The 21,184-nt window shown below is 48.7% G+C and overlaps 1 long non-coding RNA gene across 1 annotated transcript; it reads left to right on the top strand.

Moving 5' to 3' along the window:
• The first annotated feature begins 1,994 nt into the window (after positions 1-1,994).
• Positions 1,995-14,179, top strand: LOC112544549 (uncharacterized). Its single transcript, XR_003087885.2, has 4 exons — positions 1,995-2,109; positions 10,247-10,414; positions 13,755-13,869; positions 13,993-14,179. It is a non-coding gene; the product is annotated as an uncharacterized LOC112544549 (long non-coding RNA).
• Positions 14,180-21,184: the final 7,005 nt, after the last annotated feature.

Genomic DNA, 21,184 nt, shown 5'->3' with positions numbered 1-21,184 from the left:
ATTATAGACTCATAGAACACTAGAACTGAAAGGAACCTTGAGAGATCATCAAGTCCAGTCCTCTGCCCTCTTGGCAGGACCAACTACAATCTACATCAGTGGTTCTTAACCTTACTGCAGCCTGCACCCCTTTAGTTCTCAAAATATGTAGGTCAGTTCTTTCAACCTAAGATAGATCATAAAAATCTGGCATGTCTCGCACCCCCAGAAAGGGCATCTCGCATCCCCATGGGGTGCGTGCTCTCTAGGGTAAGAACCACTGATCTAGATCATCTCTGACAGCTGTCTAACCTGCTCTTCAATATCTCCAGCGATGGAGATTCCACAACCTCCCTAGGCAACTTATTCCAGTGCTTAACCACCCTGACAGGTAGGAAGTCTTTCCTAATGTCCAACCTAAACCTCCCTTCTTGCAGTTTAAGCCCATTGGGTTAAATACCTAACCCAATCACACTTGACTTCTGATCAGTATCCACACCAGTCTCCTTTGTCTCACGCTCTGCTCTTTTGGGGGCGACATCTGTCGTGAGGAATCCGTCACCCCCCAGAGTTTAAGATTGTCACCCTGCGGCTCAAAACCCCCAAGGAAATGTGTGGCTGTTCTAGGGTTGCGTTGTGCGTGATTGACAATTGTTGAGAAGGGCAGGTCTGCGGAGCTATTGCCAAGATAGGTGCACGATACCTTCCTAAAGAAAAGTTGGACTACCTTTGGTTTCCACTACAACTGTAGTGAAAATTGACTGGATTCATCCATATTTGGTGCTGGCTTCCTCAAGCATCATGGCTGGTCACCCAAGTCACATAGCATTATCTTGGTTCCTCAATCAGAGGGTCTGATCCTGGTGAGGTGTCGTCACTTGTGCAGGGAACAAATAGGTGCTTCTGCTGCCTTGACGGACACGATGGAGGAATTCAGATCCTGCAGTGATTGGGGCCATAAGCACATAGATCCTTATGGTGCCAAGGAGGGGGGGGGAGGGAGAAATAGTTGGCTCATTCGATAGCTTGATCAATAGATTGATCAATCATTCCATAGATCAATGAATCAATCGATTAGGACCTTTGTATCTGAGGAACACATGACATGCAAGGATCACTGTATGAAAGTTATTTCAGTCTCAGGCAGATCTCTCCCTGTGTATGGAAAATGGAAGTCCCCTTTCCATCTGGCAGGTAGTTTCTGATGCAACTCAGCTGCGTTCACGCTAATCAGTCAAACCAGGTTTTGACCACAGTAGCTATATTGAAGTTACAGTACTTCCAAATGGACTCAAATATCCTAGCGCATTCTCAGCCTCAATTTCCTCTCTGTTAAAAACAAACCAACTCTCCCCCTCCCCCAATTTTGCTGGATGCAATCATAGCTTGGGATCAATTTTTTAAACCTAATTAGTGGGGAAAGAGTCTGTCTGTGTTTTGGAGGAGGAGGAAGGGGATGGAAAACAATTAGATACCATCTGAGTTGCTATTGTGTGCCCTTCCGGTTCAAAAGTGGCTCATTTTTCTCTATGAAATTTCCATAATGTGGCCTGGGGCCCTGAGGCATTTTGGAATCACAAAATAAAAACAGATTCAGGGCTGTTGGAGTCCCCGTTACAGAGAAGAGGAATTCCTGTGAGTCTCAGAAGTTCCACAAAAATATCCCGCATGACAGATTTCCATTTCCTCATATCTGTAATGCACAGACTCGGGCATTCTTGACCCTTTTCGTTTCATTTCTGGCACCTTTTTTTTTTTAAATAAAAAAAGAAGCGTTTTCATCAAAAATGGACATTTTCCCAGGAAATGGCCAACTTCGAAGCCAGTTTTCATCAAGCAAACTAAAAACACACAAAATCTTTTGTGTGGCAAGTGAACTATTTTTAGCTTGTAGGATTTCCACAAAAAAGCCTGAAGCCCATTCAGGAGCAAATGAAAACTTGCAACTCAGGGTTCCATGGCTGCCAACAAACTGATTGTGATGTCACAAATGCAGCGCTTCGACCTCAGTGTAGGAGCAAGCGGACGGGGACACAGCTCTGTCGGTTTCAAACAACACATCTCCCTTGGCCAATGGCAAAAACCACAAAGAGCATTTGAAGAAGCACATGAAAGGGAAAAGAGTGGCTGGTATTTCCCTTCTTTAATGCTACTTGAACATAGCTGAATGCATTGTCCATTTCTATGTATTCCCTCTGCTCCCGCATAAATCCACAGGACCATACCTCCTTCTTTGAAGTCACGTTGGTTTTTCAGGGGCCACCCGCAGAAGTGAATTAGGTCGAGACAGGTGGGGCGGGAGGAGAAACACGACACCCTTTCTCCATCACAGCCCGGTGAATTAAAGCTTTTAGAGCGATTTAAAATTTTAATTAGGGGGGTTTACTGCTGTCAGTGGAGCGGAGCAGCTGATGGGCAGCAGGAGAGAGGCAGGGCAGCTTGACTGGGATACATTTCTCATCAGCTGCATTATGTCCCCATCAGCAAGGAGATTACACTACTGGGAGATGGGCTGCGGCTCGTTTCAGAAATCTCATGTGTTCATTTCCCAGGATAATTGCCTTCAAAAGACATCACATAGCCATGAAAAAAAAAGTGAAGTATTTATTGATTCCCACTCATATAATAATACTCAGCTAGCACATTTCACCCGGTATTAGGGAGGTAGCTTACACACGTTAATTCTCAGCGATAGAAAGACTTTAAAGGAACAACAGTTCTCAGGAGGCCGGGAAGATCCAGCGGTCAGATACCAATGCTGCCAACCCCAAAGCATGGATCAGCGCTCCTATTCTCACCTCCAAAGCTCACGAGATTCACTTAGAAACCAGATTAAAACATACACACACACACACACACACACACACACACACACACACATACATACACACTGGGTGGAGGGATGTGTCTCTCTCTGTTTGCCTTCTGTTTTCTGAGGTGTTAGGGTGTGCTCACATCACATCCTCCGCTCGGAGGGCTAGAAATTTCTTATTTGTTTAAGTGAAAGCCGAGATTCTCGCCTATGCCCCGGCCTCCAGCCGCTGGGGCGTTAAGGACAACCACCAAGTAGCACAAGAAGGTTGCGAGAGGCAGAAAGAGGGGGCGACCCCATCCGTTTTAAAAGTGAGCGTGCTATGGCCCGCCACTGTTAATGGGCCATAAGGGTGAGTGACGGAGGGAGCGGATGGAGAAGAATAAGTGGGGGACAGGGTCTTGGGGAGAAGAGGTGGCAAGGGAGCAGGGCCTTAGGGAGAAAGGGCAGTGCGGGGGTGGGAGTTTGGGTGAAGGGGCAGGATGGGAGCGGGGCCATGATTGGGGCACCAGTGGTCTCCCACTTTTAGGGAGATCCGCTGCTCCTAGTTAGAAGCCCTGGCACAGCATAGCTACTCGCACCCAGGAGTTTTGTGGGGTCTACAAGCCCACCCACTTCAGGACATAAGCCCGTCTCTAGCCAGCGGGGACTAGTTTCTCTGGCGAAGGCTTGTCCCACCAGTTGAGAACCACTGTCTTAAGCCCATCAGCACATATGGGAGAAAGCAACCATGTCGTGACTCATCACAGGCTTCTGTTCCTGGCTCCGTTCTACTCCCTCATCAAGGAATATGAATGGCCTTTATCGAGAACCAGTAGTTAATCTCCCTAGACTTTCAAGCATAGGCCTCCACAGCCCTGCAGAATTAACTCACCAATTAGTTCTGTCCTGCGTGAGCTTCCTGCTTAAGTATGAACGATTGAATTTCACAGACTCGCATGTGCAGCACTGGGGAGAAGCCATCATGGCATCTCCTTCCTTGTCTTAGAGAGACTTGCTGTGGGGATATTACGGGTTTTTATTTCCAGGAGCTGTCAAAAGCCTCACCTTTCACGAGCACTAAAGTGGCCAGGGGAAAATATATATATATATATATGTATATATATATATATACATATATATATATATATATGTGTGGAATAATGATTTTTAACTCATAAATTTGAGCTCGTAAATCAAGGTTTGAAGGAGCAGTCGTCATAATGTCTTGTGAATTAACATTCTACATTTTCTTTCACCTGAGGAAGGAGGGGGGGAAAACCCCGCTCAACCCTGTGCCCTTAAACTCCATGGATTGTCATAAATCACATTATTGTTACAATCTGGTGCATAAATAGAGCAAAAATATGAGCAAGGAGAGAGAGCGAGGCTGGGTAATTTTTAAAGTACAGTACCAGAAAGAAAGTTGCTGTTTTTTTTTCTAAATCAAGCCAATATTCTCCCAGCTTTCAATGGGGCAAGCTGAAATTTGGGAAATTTTCTGGGGTGGGGGAGGGAAATGCGTGTTGTCTATAGCATTAACCTATAAGCTTTTGGTTATCGGTTAATTGACTACATTATTACATCCCTACACTGACAAAAGAAAAAGCCGATAGATAGATAGATAGATAGATAGATAGATAGATAGATAGATAGATAGATAGATAGATAGATAGATAGATAGATAGATAGATAGATAGAGGGGGTGTATGGGGACAGATAGATAGATCACAATGTGTGCTACCCACTATAACACAAACCTCCTGAACTCAATCACAGCACTGTCCTGAGATGTCAGGATGGGTTACATTTAGAGGTGCAGCACACAGAAAACCAACTCAAAACACGTCCCATGGATTGCCGAGAGACACACCCAGCAGGCAGACTGACAGGGGCGGGAAGGAGCAGGAGATAGAGGGTTCTATTTTCCATCACTGGATCGACTCCGGATTAGGCTGGCAGTGACTGAAAGCCATTCGAGTCGTCCAGTGGCCTCAGCAAAGACTGTCTAGCCATCGTGGTCCTGGTGAACGGATTGTTCACATTACTTTCGACACCTTTGTTGGGTGTCTCCGGAAAGAGACCAAGGACTGGATGGATTGAGAATTGGAGTCTCCTCTTATTAACTCACAAAAATCCATCAGTCAGGATTGATTTGGGGATCCTTGCAGGGGGGAAAAATTGCCTGTGTTACATACCTGACCTGGGCATAGAAAGAGGCCTTCAGCCTCTATAGCCCTGTCGAGGTCCAGATAAGGGCAACAAAAATAATGAGGGGATTGGAATGGCTGCCATCTGAAGACAGATTAAAAAGGCTGGGACTTTTCATCTTAGAAAAGAGGAGACTAAGGGGGGATATGAGTTCTATAAAATCATGACAGGTCTGGAGAAAGTGAATAAAGAAAAGTAAATTGCTTGTTCCCATAACATAAGAACTGGGGCTTATCAAATGAAATTAATAGGTAGCAGGTTTAAAAATACAAAAGGAAGATTTTCTTGACAGTGTGCACAGTCAACCTGTGGAACTCCTTGCCAGAGGATATGAAGTCCAAAACTATAACATGGTTAAAAAAAAAATTCATGGAGAATAGGTCCATCAGTGGCTATTAGCCAGGGTGGGCAAGAATAGTGTCCCTAGCCTCTGTTTGTAGAAATGGATGACAGGGGATGAACCACTTGTTGATTCCCTGTTTTGTTCACTCCCTCTGGGGCACCTGGCATTGGCCACCATTGGAAGACAGGATACTGGGCTAGATGGACCTTTGGTCTGACCCAGTGTGGCTGTTCTTATGTTCTTAACAGGACACCTTTCCCAAGCAGCCGGTTCATTGGTCATTTGGCTACAAACACTGCTCCACTTTCTTACAAAAGGACATTTTTCTCAAACACTCTATCACCTAGTAAAACACAAGGAATGGGCATTGGCCCCTGCAGGCTGTCGTAGCCAGTGCATGCAGCCTGAGGAGGGAGTAAGCCACCAGAGGATGGAGAGATGCTAGGACTGGCGAGACGAGCTTTTTCAATGGCCTAATATCAGAGCCGATCGGAGAAGCCAGGAAATCGTGCTCAGTAATTGGGGATTAGATGGAGAGCCGGACAAGGTTCATTATCCTCGCAGCTGCCTTTTCATCGCCCACTTCCGACTCTTTTTTCTTTGATAACCGTCCTATAGACAGCTCCCCAGGCCCTCTGTCTACTTACCGTCTACTCTGGCCAACACAAATAATTCCCTGTGGGATGCATCTCCAGTAGCTGAACTTTCCAACGCCGTTTCTCATCCTTTGATTTCTCCCCCTTCCTGCCACCCAAGCTGGATGCCCGGGGCAATATTTCCGAATGCTCAGCCGGGGACAGCTGCCCGCATAGCTAGGAACCATTTTGTCCTCGGAGTACAACACTGTGACATTCAAGGTACAGGTGGCCCCTGACTTGTGATGCGATTGGCTCCCAAGGAAGCATTGCAAGTCGGGGGCGACATAACTCAAGTCCTCATTTACGGTAGGTGCAGTGCGCTGTCATAATGCGGGCCAAGGATGTAAGTCGGGGGGTTTCGGCCCCTTCCGCGCTTACAAAAACGGTTGTAAGTGCGGGGGGGTCGGAACTCGGGCGGTCGCATGTTGGGGCTTTCCTGTGTATTATTTTTCCTGCAGGAGGCAGCTGTCACTTCATCCTCAGTGCAGGCACAGACTACCACGGAAGAGAGACACAAACTGTGCCCTCTCTGAGAGTTGATGCAGCTTCACCTACCCTGCTCTGGGGGAAGAGTGTGGAAGGACCATGAGGTCTCCATCACAGAGCCTCAAAAGGCCTGGTCCACCCCATCACAGAAACCCTCTATCAGGCCCCTCAAAACCTCAACATTGAAAGTGAAACTGATCAGAATAAATCACATTTTGCCTGGTGTGGGGGTCGAAACTAGACGAGAGCTCCAACTTGGGCATTGGATATGACCCCTCCCCTCTCCCCCACACCAACTCTGGGCAGGGACGGATATACGGCAGGGCGAACGGGGCGGCCGCCCCGGGCCCCGCGCTTCAGAAAGCCCCGCGCATGCGCCGTGGCAAAGGGGGGCCCCGCAAAACAGTCATCTGCCCCTGACTCTGGGCGTTGTATCTCAGCCATGGCTCCATACCAGATGAACGTGCAATGCTGAATTCAGAATGGGGGTTAATATAGCTACAACTAATCAGGAAAGAGATCTTGGAGTTATCGTGGATAGTTCTCTGAAGACGTCCACGCAGTGTGCAGTGGCGGTCAAAAAAGCAAATAGGATGTTAGGAATTATTAGGAAAGGGATAGAAAATAAGACAAAGAATATCTTACTGCCCCTATATAAAACTATAGTACATCCGCATCTTGAATACTGCATACAGGTGTGGTCTCCTCACCTCAAAAAAGATATTTTGGCATTAGAAAAGGTTCAGAAAAGAGCAACTAAAATGATTAGGGGCTTGGAACGGGTCCTGTGAGGAAAGACTAAAGAGACTGGGACTTTTCAGTTTAGAAAAGAGGAGACTGAGGGGGGATAGGATAGAGGTCTATAAAATCATGAGTGGTGCGGAGAGGGTGAATAAAGAAAAGTTATTTACTTGTTCCCATAGTATAAGAACTAAAGGACACCAAATGAAATTAATGGGTAGCAGGTTTAAAACTAATAAAAGAAAGCTCTTCTTCACACAGTGCACAGTCAACCTGTGGAACTCCTTGCCTGAGGAGGCTGTGAAGGCTAGGACTATAACAGCATTTAAAAAATAGCTAGATACATTCATGGAGGTAAGGTCCATAAAAGGCTATTAGCCAGGGGATAGAAATGGTGTCCCTGGCCTCTGTTTGTCAAAGGCTGGAGAGGGATGGCAAGATACAAATCGCTTGATCATTGTCTTTGGTCCACCCCCTCTGGGGCACCTGGTGCTGGCCACTGTCGGCAGACAGGCTACTGGGCTAGATGGACCTTTGGTCTGACCCAGACTGCCCATTCTTATGTTCTTATCCCCTCCAAGTTTGGATCTCGAGCAGAGGTTGATTATTTGGCTGCATCTCCATCTGGAGCCATCGCAAAACTGGAGCTCCTTCCTGAAACCTGAACTGACCAAACTTTGATCAAAATATGGCCCCCAAGCACCTGTGAGTTACTGAGCCTTGACACAACTGATCATGAACCAGGTCTGAATTTCAGTTCAGTCATAAGATCAGAGCCCAGAGAGCTTTCGCCAAATTTGGTTTCGCTAGGAAATTTTTGCATAGCTCTATTGGTGACCCCATTACTAGTCTAGGCCAAAGCAGGCAAAGTGAGTGAAATAATCTATCGACAGCTCCAAGGAAGTAAAAACAGCCTCATTTCTAAATATCCTGACAGAGCCAAACTGTCGCATGAAACTTGCGGGCTGGCCAGTGAATACTTACGTCAGCGGTGGGCAATAAAACAGCGGGGAATCCCCAGGGTTAGCCCCGGCTGGCCATCGCTGCTATAGTTACCTGCGCTTCTGGTCATGGATCTCCGTCCTGGCCAATTAGGAAGCAATGCAGACCGGGACACCACTTCCCACAGCTCTCATTGGCCAGGAATGGTGAGCCACAGCCAATGGGAGCTGCAATCGCCCATACCTGTGGAGGTGCAGGTAAATATAGTGGCAGTGGTCTGCCAGGGCTGGCATTTGCCCCCCTCTGACTTAATAGATAGTCTTTATAAAGGCCCAAAGAGGCTGTAAAGTAACTGCCATCTTTCCCTAAATTGACAGCACCCATGTGGGGGAAGTGAGTCTGGTCTGTCATTTTAGTTAAAGCCGAGACGTTCAGGAGTGAGTCTCACCCGTTAGTAGCTACAGCGTCTCTCAGGATCCGGGAGCAATATAAAATCTAGCTCCCGGTGCTGGGCAGCAGTCAAGACGGAGCAGGCATGGGCACGCATCGCCTGTATCCGCATCGCCCCGTGGTCGTCTCGACTTGCCAGCAGCGAGCGCGCCCCAAGAGGCTATTGGCATTCCGATCACAAGCGTGTTGTTTTTCTAATCCGGCAGGGTTCAAAGCGGCGGGGCTCGCGCCGGGCACAGCTGCGGCTGTCTGAACTCTCAACAGGTGACGGGCGCAGCTGTCATTTCAACTTAGCTGTTCCAAGAGAAGGGGCTTCTGTGATTTCATCGCTGTGGTGGTTGTTAACCCTTGAGAGTGTTCAGCACATCGGCCTTTGCGTCCCAGCGGCTTCGCCCAGGCACAGAGCAACGGGCGACTTTTCCCTTACACACGTCTACGGACACCTCCAGATTTCCCCTGACTCTTCAGGGAAAGAAATGGTGGGGTGGGTTCAAAGTTGCCCTCTTCCGACATGCTTTGACGGCGGTGGGAGGAATTCACCGGTTCCTTGGCCTTGGCATGGTAGCACTGCGAACCGCCTGTGATGTGCCTCCATCACCCACCACCCATCAGCCTTTCCCACCGGGGTGCTGTCCTTCGAGTGACCCCTGGTTCCTCCACACAGCTACTGTAATGGCAACGTGCAGGGAAGGCCCACGAGGTAGGCGGCTTGGGAAATTCTCATACGGCAAGCCCGGAGCTGGCAGGGTTATTGCGCCACTACAGCTTCGACTTAGTCGGGACGTGCATTTAGCCAGGAGAGCGGCTCTGGGAAGGTGATGACAGGATGCCCCTTCCACAGCTAGAGTGAGCTTGGTCTTTCCATGTGCAAGCAGCAGGTGCGCAAAAATTCCTCCCTGCCCCCTAATGCTGCCTAGTGTAGGGCCAGGCACAATTGCAGCTCCGGCATCCCCCACGAGGGTGGGAGAACATCAGAATGGCCAGACTGGGTCAGACCAAACGTCCATCTTGCCCAGTGTCCTGTCTGCCCACAGTGGCCAATGCCAGGTGACCCAGAGGGCGTGAACAAAACAGGAAATCATCAAGTGATCCCTCTCCTGTCACCCATTCCCAGCCTCTGACAAACAGATACCATCCCTGCTCATCCTGGCTAATAACCTCCATGAATATATCGAGTTCTTTTTTTGAACCCTGTTAAAGTCCCAGCCTTCACAACATCCTCTGGCAAGGAGTTCCGCAGGTTGACTGTGCGAAGAAAAACTTTACATCTGCTACCTATTCGTTTCCTTTGGTGACCCTTCGGTCTTATGTGATGGAAACAAGTAAATCACTTTTCCTTATTCACTCTTTCCACCCCTGTCATGATTTTATAGCTCTCTATCATATCTCCCTCTTTTCTAAACTGAAAAGTCCTAGTCCCAGGAAGCAGAGACATAGCTCCATCCTTCTTTTCCCCTTGTGAGCCAGAATTCCCCCTCCCGGCCTCCCGCAGTGCTCTCTTCGGGCAGGTGATTCTACCTTGCCCCCAGAACAGGGCCTTGTCTCAAAGGCATGTTGGTCCAGCATGGGCTTCAGAGCAGATGAGCTTAGTTGAAAGGTCTGGATGTGATGAAGCCCTGAGATGCAAGTGGAACATGTGAAGGGCTATATTTTGCTTCTCAACAGGTTCCGACAAGAGTCCTTGAAGGTGCAGGAGTGTTCAGACTCCATCTGAAGGTCTTCGTGGAATGGGTGGTTGCAACTGTGTTTCTTGCCAAACTGTCGCATTCGGTCAAACTTCCAGTAACGTTTTCAACAAAGCTACGAGCTGACCAGGGAACGCAGCAACACAAGGTACATCTGCACTGCATCGTAAGCCCGGGTGTGCGGGTTTCATGATCCCACATCCTGCTTAAGTGTTCACATTGCTCCGTAAGCCTGGGTTGAAATTGCTGGACTTGGGTCTCAGAACCAGCCCCAGATCTTCATCTTGCCCTTCTGGCCCAGGTCAGCAGCTAGACCTGCATCCACACAGCAAGGACAGGGTTCGGCTCTGGCTCACACTCATGCCCCTTGCTCGATCTTAGCATCTTGGGCCACAAACACTTGTTGACCCAAACTAGACTGAGCTGCATGTGGGGAGAAGCGGGACTTGGGCTCAAACCTGAGTCAGACCGCAGGATTAATGTGCAGCAAGCAACTCCTCCCCATGCACATTTCTGCCCCCATAGGTCTGCCCCGCGAGACAATAAAACAGCTCCTGCAAGTTTCCATTGTCGGGACTGTTGGGATGCTCCAGTAATAAGGAGGAGCAAGAGCCAAACTGCAGGTGCTAAACTCAGACTGTTTCTGCACTTACTCATCGCTAACCAGATGAGATCCTAAGCAGGGATGATCCCAGATGGGACCGGACTCCTTTGGAGGCTTGGAAATCTTTGGGCTTAAATGGACAATACTTCGTTTCTAATAATAATCAAGTCTGGGGAACATGTGGAAGCTGGAGAACATTAGAACGTAAGAACGGCCAAACTGGGTCAGACCAAAGGCCCATCCAGCCCAGTGTCCTGTCTGCCCACAGTGCCCAATGCCAGGTGCCCCAGAGGGAGTGAACAAAACAGGGAATCATCAAGTGATCCCTCCCCTGTCACCCATTTCCAGCCTCTGACAAACAGAGATTAGGGACACCATTCCTACCCATCCTGGCTAAAAGCGATTTGCTGGACCTATCCTCCATGAATCTATCTAGCTCTTTTTTGAACCCGGTTAAAAGTCTTGGCCTTCACAACATCCTCTGGCAAGGAGTTCCACAGATTGACTTTGTGTTGCATGAAGAACGACTTCCTTTTTGGTAGGGAGGTTTAAACCTGCTATCTATTAGAGGCATCATCCGTGCCTTAATGCTCCATAAGCCCAATGGGCTCACCACGAAGAACGGGAATGACCACGACATGCAACCCCAACCATCAATAAAGCTGATGGGATGTTGATTTCCACTCCCAAATGTTTGTCTGCAACAACAGCAAAGACCATCTGTCACTAGCAGAGTAAAAACAAAATCTGTCCACGCTCAGCTGGCCAAGTGTGCGAGAAACACTTTGCTACGACTGAGAATGCACCGACTCAAGTATGCACCGTTAGTGACAAGTGTTCTTTGAGGCAGCTTGTGCCATGACAGTTGCACGGACAGGGCGTGCGGGAGGCTACACCCATGGCCTCATTTGACCTGGGATAACAATAGCAAGACACGAGCTATTGCAGCCCTGTATGTGTTGCAAGCAAAGGGCCACATTCATCCCCAGTGCAAATCAACGGAGTCATAACCAGGGAGGGATTTTGCTCAAGGCACTGAGGAAAATTTAGACTCTTGCTTTACAGCTTCCCTGTCACCAGTTTGATGCAGAAGAAAAATATCGGCTCTTTCCCTCCAGGGAAATGACACAAAGGGAGGTCATCAAGTCCGGTCTCCTGCACTCATGGCAGGACCAAGCACTGTCTAGATCAGTGGTTCCCAAACATTTCAGCATCATGCCCCCTTTCTTTTTGATTTTTGAGAAACCCTTACCCCACCTCCCCAAATAGCAACAAAACTTTTTGAGGAGGGAAAAAAGGGAACTGACAGGTGTCTGTCTAACCTGCTCTTAAATATCTCCAGCGATGGAAATTCCACAGCCTCCCTAGGAAATGTATTCCTGTGTTTAACCACACTGATAGGAAGTTTTTCGTAATGTCCAACCTAAACCTCCCTTGCTGCAATTTAAGCCCATTGCTTCTTGTCCTATCCTCAGAGGCCAACGAGAACAATTTTCTCCCCCTCCTCGTAACACTCTTTTAGGTACGTGGAAACGGCTATCATGTCCCCTCTCAGTCTTCTCTTTTCCAAATTAAACAAACCCAATCCTTTCAGTCTTCCCTCATAGCTCATGTCTCCTAGACCACGGTCTGGTGTATTGGGATGACCTGAGCAAAGGTTGTTTAAATACATCCACTATCCCTCTCTGCCCAATTCACTGAAAATTAAAATTAGTTTGTCCTTTCCCCCATGCCTGATTCGCAGCATAAATTGTTCATCCAGGTCCTACTTGACTCCTATGAGACCGGACCACAAAACTTCTGCTCATTTAGTACCATTGTCCCAGGGAGATGAAACTGGATGAGTGGATGGGTCCTTTCCAGCTCTAACATTTCAGATTCTCGATCAAGTTGTCCTACACTAAGGGCTATCACTTGAATTCCCAACTGGCCCAGAATGACGTAGAACATGTATGCAACGACCATAGAAACAATGTACATTTTATGTGGCATATTGGACACATATAACAATGCAGGATTGCTCCTTGCTGTATTCTTACTAGTGCTTATTCCAGACTAAGTCCCAAGAGGTGATGTTTCCACCATGTCCCTTAGGAGATCCTGAAAGATTGAGTCATCCAGAAGCTCCTTTTCTATCCAGAAACCCAAAGGACAAAAATATTCACCCTAAATGAGTCCTTTCTGAATGTCATCCCATTGTTTCAAGTCTACCCTCCGATCTCTTACCCAGCGGAATTCTGCTCCAGCTGTGGTTCCTCTTATACAACATGGTACCTGGTCTGACTGCACACGGAGAGCAGACGACCCCATCTTTCTCCAGGGGTGAGGAGGCCTGGATCAGACGTTTAGGTTTGGGCTGGATGCAAGACCCAGGCTGAAAGGAAGAAATCCAACCAGCCTCAAAGAGAAAACCTTGACACTGATTGTGACGCCTTTGGAGGCCGGCCTGGCACTTGTTTTTGAGGTCTCCTGCTCACTTTTAGCCATCATAGCACCTTGCTCATATCAGCTCAACCTCGCGGTGCTCTTCCTCCCCAAACCCGCTCGATACAGCTGCAGCTAAGACACAAAAGGACTGAGAAGCATTCAAAGGGATGCAGCCAATTAGCTGATAATTCATTAATGACATTTCATATTTTTTTTCTGGACACTGTTGTTGTTCTTGTGGTGTGTATGGGGAGGCGCTGTTTGGTTCCCCCCTCCTCCCCCCCAAGAACATAGGATAAAAATGAAGCCAACTTGATCAAGGCCAGTAAGTGTTATCCGTAAAAAAACAGGGCTCTTTTTTTTTCTTTTATAGGTGGCTTGGACAGCTGGCTCTTTAAATATTAATCAGGGTCTCATTGATATGCAAATATGTTAACACCAAATAATGCTCTTGCAGCTGCACAGAATCAAACCAGGCCAGGGAGACTGTCAGCCGCCTCTCGAAAATGAATGAAAATATTTGAGGACACAGGTGCAGGGAATGGGCCGGGAGCACGATCCTTTTTAATAAGGTAATTTGTCTACCAGGCGCTATATGGGGGGAGCTGGAGCAATCTTTCACCCACTTGACGATATCTGACCGTTAAACAAGGTGTTAATCTTATAATTGTTTTGTTTACTGTTCCCTGCCACAGCGTTCCTGGCTTCCTGCCCTGACACTTGGCCAGTTAAAATCAAGCTTACTGACAAGCCAGAGTCGTGCCAGCTAATCAGCAGTAAATTATCAATTGTTCTATTTCCAAAATAGCAAGTAAACAGGAAAGACAGCGCAGCCTGAAGAAATAAAATCAGGTCGGAAATCCATTGTTTGCCCAATTATCTTGTTTTCTTCAGTCTGTGGAGCCTACATTTCTCCTCTCGCCCTCCCTCCTTTCCCTTGGGAAGAGCCCTCTCCTCACTGGACCAGAACCACATAATGTAAAGAGCGTTTTGAAAGAAGTTCTTACTTCTCCTGCCCAGTTCTTACCTAATGATTGTGGTCTCCGGCTTGTTGGACAGGTAAACAGCTGGCCCCGTGGAAATGACAACTACACCCAGTGGTCCAAATTCATCGCCTGGCTTTCTGTCTCGGAAAGGCATCTTGCTGGGCAAAGCAAACCATCTCCAGTTCTGGGCACCACATGTCAGGAAAGACGTGGAGAAATCGGAGACAGTCCAGAGAAGAGCAACAAAAATGATTCTAGGTCTAGAAAACATGAGCTATGAGAGAAGACTGAAAGAACTGGGTTTATTTGGTTTGGAAAAAAGAAGACTGAGAGGGGACATGAGAGCGGGTTTCACGTACCTAAAAGGGTGTCACAAGGAAAAGGGAGAAAAATTGTTCTCCTTGACTTCTGAGGATAGGACAAGAAGCGATGGGCTTAAACTGCAGCAAGGGAGGTTTAGTTTGGACATTAGGAAGAAATTCCTACCTGTCAGGGTGGTGAAACACTGGAATAAATTGCCTGGGGATGTTGCGGAATCTCCATCATTGGAGATATTGAAGAGCAGATTAGATAGGCATCTGTCAGGGATGATCTGGATGGTACTTGGCCTTGCTGTGAGGGCAGGGGACTGGACTCGATGACCTCTCGAGGTCCCTTCCAGTTCTAGTGTCCTATGATCTCTGGTTGTCGTACCACTGTGGGTTGTGGCCTTGTAGGTCTGATTCATATTATCAAAGAATCCTGGGGCTGGAAGAAATCTCAGGAGGTCATCGAATCCAGCCCCCTGCCCAAAGCAGGACCAACGCCAACTCAGTCACCATGATTCTCACCCTTCAGGTCCCTTTCTCAAGCCACTCTTCTTTGACATCAACAAGAAGCCAACAGGTGGCCTGTTATAAGCGTATCTCATGCTTGTTGAGCTAGGTGTAACACACAATGGGCCTACACAAGCACAGTTACAGCTATGCTACTGTAGTGTAGACAGTTCTTATAGCCACACATGGATTTTATGTTATGTCAGTGTTGTAAATCCACTCCCTCCGCCAGATGCAGTAGCTAGGGTGATGGATGAATTCTCTCATTGACCTAGTAGTGTCTACACTGAAACTCAGGTTGACTAAATTATGTCTCTCCAGAGCGGGGACTTTTCCCACCCCGAAGCAGGGTGGCTAGGTTGACCTAAGATTTAAGTGTTGATCGGGACTTGGGTTTGCCCAGGGTTCAGCCGTAGGGTGTGATTGAAGCTTTTGTAGAGGCACCCAATCTAGTCAGAGAGGGGGCAAAAGACGCACCAGGCCCCTGGTTAAGATGGTAGGAGGGACCATCTTCACACTCCTCAGAGGGGTGGAGCCTCAGGGAGAAGGGGTCCAAGTTGAGGGCAGTCAGCTCTCAGTGCCACCTGAACTACACTGAGCCCTCCCCCCCCAACACTAGCCCTCAGGGCTGACCAGGCCGCACGCCCCACAGCCAGCCCTCAGGGCCACTACCACAGCAGCAGTGGTGACAGGGAACTCTGGGCCATTTTGACTCGCTTGGCCCTCGGGCAGTTGCCTCCCTCCGCCCTTGTTGGTGGGCCTGAAGCGAGTTAGTTTACCTAGCCCACGTCCTCAAGCCGGGAAGCTGCAGCCCTGTGGGCTAGCTACTCGAGTTATTGGCAATTGTTTCACTGGCCTGCCGGGCAATCAATGAACATGGAGTTTAACAGCCAAAAGAGGCCCCAGTAGGTAGGAAAAGGTGCAGGAAGCACTCCCAGGGAAGACTCAATGATGCAGAAGCTAGACTAGATGATGTCCAACCTAAACCTCCCTTGTCTATCTAACCTGCTTTTAAATATCACCAGAGATGGAGATTCCACAACCTCCCCAGGCAATTTATTCCAGTGCTTAGCCACCCCGAAAGTTAGGAAGTTTTTCCTAATGTTCAACCTAGACCTCCCTTGCTGCAGCTTAAGCCCCATTGCTTCTTGTCTGTCCTCAGAGGCCAAGGAGAACAATTTTTCTCCCTCCTCCTTGTAGCATCCTTTTAGGTACTTGGAAGCTGCTATCTGTCCCCTCTCGGTCTTCTCTTTTCTAAACTAAACAAGCCCAGTTCTTTCAGTCTCCCCTCACAGCTCATGTGTTCTAGGCCTAGAATCATGAATCCTGCCGAGGTGGTATGACACAAACCCCTCGCCAGGGTGGAACCCACACACCTGCTGGGGGAGGCAGAGGGTGCACAGTGCCAGGTAGTGGCACTTAGATTGTTAACAGCGAGAGAGAAGGAGTCTGCTCTACAGCTTTAGTGGACCAGCCAGCCGGCTTTTAGCTGAGGCTGTAGAGCAGGGCTACTCAACATGCGGCCCGTGGCCTGTCTGGTTGCAGCCCGTGGTGCAGTTTGGGTTTACGTGGGGCTCAACACGTGGCCTGCGGGTGGGAGCCAAAACAAATGTAGTCAATAGAATGGTCTCCCCATTTTAGTAGTTAAATTCCTGGACTGTCATTGCTCATTAAAAGTGCTGTCATGTGGGTGGAAATTGGGTAAATATTGCATTTATTAATAGCAGCAGAACTGACTTAAATGGGGTCTGTGTGTTATGTAGTCTTGCCTTAATCTTGCCCTTCAGTGTGAAAGAAGCTATTTGCATATATTTGCATATATATTTGCATTTTTATGCAAGTTGCATCCCTCAGCATGTGCTGTGAGTATCCTTGTGACCCCCGGGGCTTTCAAAGTTGAGTAGCCCTGCAGTAGAGGCCCATGCACGACGCTCCAGCAGTCCCCGGTTCGGTTTCGCCTGTCGGCGTTACACTGCCAGGAGGAGCTGTTGTGAAACTGAAGGTGCCACCGTCGACATACGATGCAAAACCGAGGATCCACCAGACTGGGGAGCCAGCTCTGAACTTCAGATGATCTGACGTGGTGCAGGGGTATTACCAATGCAACACATACAGTGGATCTGGGCCGATTCTTATGACCGCACTGAAGCCAATGGATGCACATGGCTAAAACGCACCAGGGTGGAGCCGTGCGGTTTCCTCAGTGCAGCATCATGTGCTGGCCGTTTACGGCTACTTTGCACCGCCAGAGCAGCGCCGAGGGATTGGCGCGTAAATGAGAAGGTGAACCAAGCCAAGAAAACCACCTTCGCCCATTGCATTCCTATTCTACCGCTAGCCATGGCACCCGGCTGGTTGCACGTGCTAGGCATGACGAGGAGTTGTGGTCCTGATGCAAACTGCTCCCTTGTTTCTCCGCCTCGCTGGTGGCAGAGGAAAGTGAGGCAGCTTTAGCTCACCCTCCTACCTGCTGGGGGAAGGATTCGTGTAGGTGAGTCGCTCACTCCCTTGTCTAACGGGACAGCTGTTGGGACGGGAGTGTGTCCGGTCACTGTTTCAGTCGCAGCTGAAACAAACCATGAGGACACTTCCCACCCCAGCAGGGGTGCCTGTCACCCCATGAATAACACAAACAGGAAACGAGTTCCTAGCTCACAGATACAACAACGCCAGCCGCAAAAGCCCTGGCAGTTGCGAACTGCGAGATACGTTTTTTCTTTTCTAATTTGCCCTGCCGTCGTCCTCTTTCTTCCCCCTGCCAAGCCTCGTTTGCTTAGGATCTCCGCAACGAATGAACTCGGCCGGGTACCCCGGTACCAGGCAAATGCAGCTGTGAGCCCTTTTTAAAGACAAAGCCAGCTCCGCAGATGGCAGTGCCGTCTGTAAGCATCACAGCTGCACAGAGGAGAGCGGGCAGGCATGGGGGGAGGGTGGAGAAGAGAGAGAAAAATTAATTAATTAGACTGGGAAAGAGCATACGGGCAGGAGAGACGCCAGCCTGCAAGTTCAAGCCCCACCGGTGGTGCATTAAGTCACTCGCCTCAGGTTGCATGTTTCCACAGAGCGAGACGTCACAAGAGACGGTGCCCTCAGCCGCACTTCGAAAGGAGTTATAGTGCTGCTGGCTCTTGGGGATACATCCCCCAACGGGGCTTCACGGTAGGGGTGTGTGCACCCCACTACTGTCAACTGGAGCATCTTTAGCGTAACCCAGGGTGACCTAAAGCCAGCCAGCATGGACAGCACTCACCACGGACTGGGCACGGGGTGCCAGGTCCCTCAGTGTCACTGACAAAGTCTGGATCTGCTGAGGTTTAAGGAGCAGGCCACGGTGCTGAGCAGGGTCCTGCAGAGCTCAACCAACTGCATCTAGGAGCCCCCTACGGGAGCCCCTATAGGGATAGGGCCCCTGAGTTAAGAAAGCAGGTTTAATTGTGACGCTTCATAGCCCAAGGCATTTCCCACGATATTAGTCCCATCCTGTGTGGTGCCGAGTATCCGTGGTTTCCATGGAAATCAATGCGAAGTCGGGGTCAGGTAGCAACTCCCAAGAGGGGGTGGGCGGCATCTAGGCTGAAAAAGGCCCTGGAGAACCGCAGATGAGAGGGCTCACCCACTTTGAAAGGCTGTGAATCTGAGCCCAAACTTTTCCACTCCGACCTTTTACACTTATTCAAAGTGCAAGGAAAAGCTGGAGGATAAGGCTTCCGCAGGAGCTGACGACTGCTCTGGATTTTTAAAACTAGGTTCCTTATTTGGCACCTTATATACAGAGTTAGGACAGGGATGTTCAGGACAAGGCCGGGCATTGCAATCCTGGAGTTGGGAGACAAGAGGCCGTCTCTGTCTTTGAAAATCTCCCCCTTGGAGCTAAAGCTTTCGGCTCCCCCGTTGGAAATTCTCGGCCTGGGGTCTGGCTCATGTCGCAAAGATTGGACGTTGGCGCCACCAAAGTGGTTCCTCCCCCCTCCTGATTTTGTTCCCGAGTGCTTTTCCCGTCGGGAGAGCTTCAGGCAAACCCACTGGCCTTGCCACGTGACAATGAGGTGGCTGGTCTCATTCGAGTCCCCAGCGGGCTATTGCGTTCCAAGCCACCACAGAGTTTTGGCATCAGACTGGAGGACCGTGGGCCAGACCTCCCGCCCCTCGTCTCTGTCGTGCTGAGGAGCCGATCGCCAGGGGCATCCGGCGTGGGAGCCGAGCTAAATGCCAAGCAATCCTCAGGAAATGGATGTTATACTGCATTGCGGAGAAATGCCAGAAAACACCCGTCGGTTGTTTTTGGCAAAATGCAGATTAAAAATAAATCAACCCTAGGCATCACATGAACATTAGGTAACCACATGACTAGCAGCCGTTGGGCCGAGGCCAGATGCTGATCTCATTTACACTCCGGACATCTGGAGGAACTCCAACCGAATCACCCTGATGAAATTGGAATCTAGCCCCTTCGCTGCGTCTCTTGCACTCACTTCCGTAAGGTTCTGTGCGTGCAGGGGACAAAGCCTGGGAATTGGTGTTACTCTGGGTCTCATGCCTGTTGAATTGCACCCTCCCTGGCGAAGTCAGAAGGAGTCCTTCTGGGGTAAGATGCTCCCCAACTCAAGCAAAGGGATGAGAATCAAGCCATCAAGCCACATGTTTATAAGGGGCCTTCAAACAACAGCTTTTGGCTGCACGTTGCAAAATCATCGGACGCCAAATTCCCATTAAAATCACATCCATCAATCTCTGCGCCTATACAATGCATTCAAAGGAAAAGAAAATATATTTAGGTTTGGAAAGTTGCTTTTTAAAAAAACAATACATAGTCCTTCTGACAGGGTCTTCTTATTAGTCTAAGGCATGTTACAAACCCCACTACTGAAATCAGGGGAAATTTTGATCTATTTGCCAGTTCAGCGGGAGCAGACCTGATGAGTTGGAACCTGCAGTCTTTCCTCACTCCAGACTCCCACTGACTTCAGAACAGTTACGGACAGCAAGATCCGGCCTACCGGTCCTGACTTACATCCTCCACTGCTGAAATGCAACCAGCTCTGGAGTGGAACACAGTAACCATTTAACAGCACATTGCAACACTGTGGAACGATTTCAGACAGGAAGCAAACAAGCGTATCCTATACCAGGGCTACTCAACACACGGCCTGCAGGTGGGATCCTTTGAACATGGCCTCCACTGGGAACATGTTCCACAACAACGAGTCAATACACTAGTCTTCTGCTGATCTGCGTTTTAGTAGTTAAATTCCTGGACTGATATTGCTCATTAAAAGCACCATCATATGGGTGGAAATCAGGTAAATATTGCATTTTATTAATATCAGCAGAACTGACTTCAATGGGGCCTGCATGTTGTATAGTCTTGCCTTAATCTTTGTACTCACGCCTGACAGGGTGAAAGAAGCTATTTGCATAGACATTTGCATGTCTATGCAAACACACTGAAGTTGCTGCCCTTGGCATGTGCTGTGAGTACTACTGTGGTCCCCAGGGCTTCCAAAGTTGAGTAGCCCTGTCCTATGCAATAGAAGCAACAAGGGGAATTTAGGCTTACATGCTTTGCAAGAAAGATTCTCTTACAATGGCACCTTTCACCCTAACTGGCTTTAAACGTGGATGTAATCACAAGGAAAGAATTTGGAGTTAACTATAATAAAAAGGGCCACGGTGGGGTTCTGAACCCGTGAGGGTTCAGAGCTAGGTTTCATGCCTGATCCAAAGGACATACTGGAGCATAGATTCAGAGCTGACTTACAGGGAAGAATACCTCTCCGCTTCTCTCTCTCTCTCTCTCTCTCTCTCTCTCTCTCTCTCTCTCTCACACACACACTTTTCTCTCTCTCTCTCACACACACACACACACACACACACACACACACTTCTCTCTCTCTCTCTCTCACACACACACTTTTCTCTCTCACACACACACACACACACACACTTCTCTCTCTCTCTCTCTCTCTCTCTCTCTCTCACACACACACACACACACACACACACACTTCTCTCTCTCTCTCTCTCTCTCTCTCTCTCACACACACACACACACACACATCCCTGACATTATTTGAGGCATGGAGCCT

The sequence above is a fragment of the Pelodiscus sinensis genome, chromosome 16 (assembly GCF_049634645.1).
Source record: "Pelodiscus sinensis isolate JC-2024 chromosome 16, ASM4963464v1, whole genome shotgun sequence".
In the NCBI taxonomy this organism is placed as follows: Eukaryota; Metazoa; Chordata; order Testudines; family Trionychidae; genus Pelodiscus; species Pelodiscus sinensis.
The sequence above is the reverse complement of the archived record's forward strand: the minus strand, read 5'-3'. Positions and strand labels throughout refer to the sequence as shown.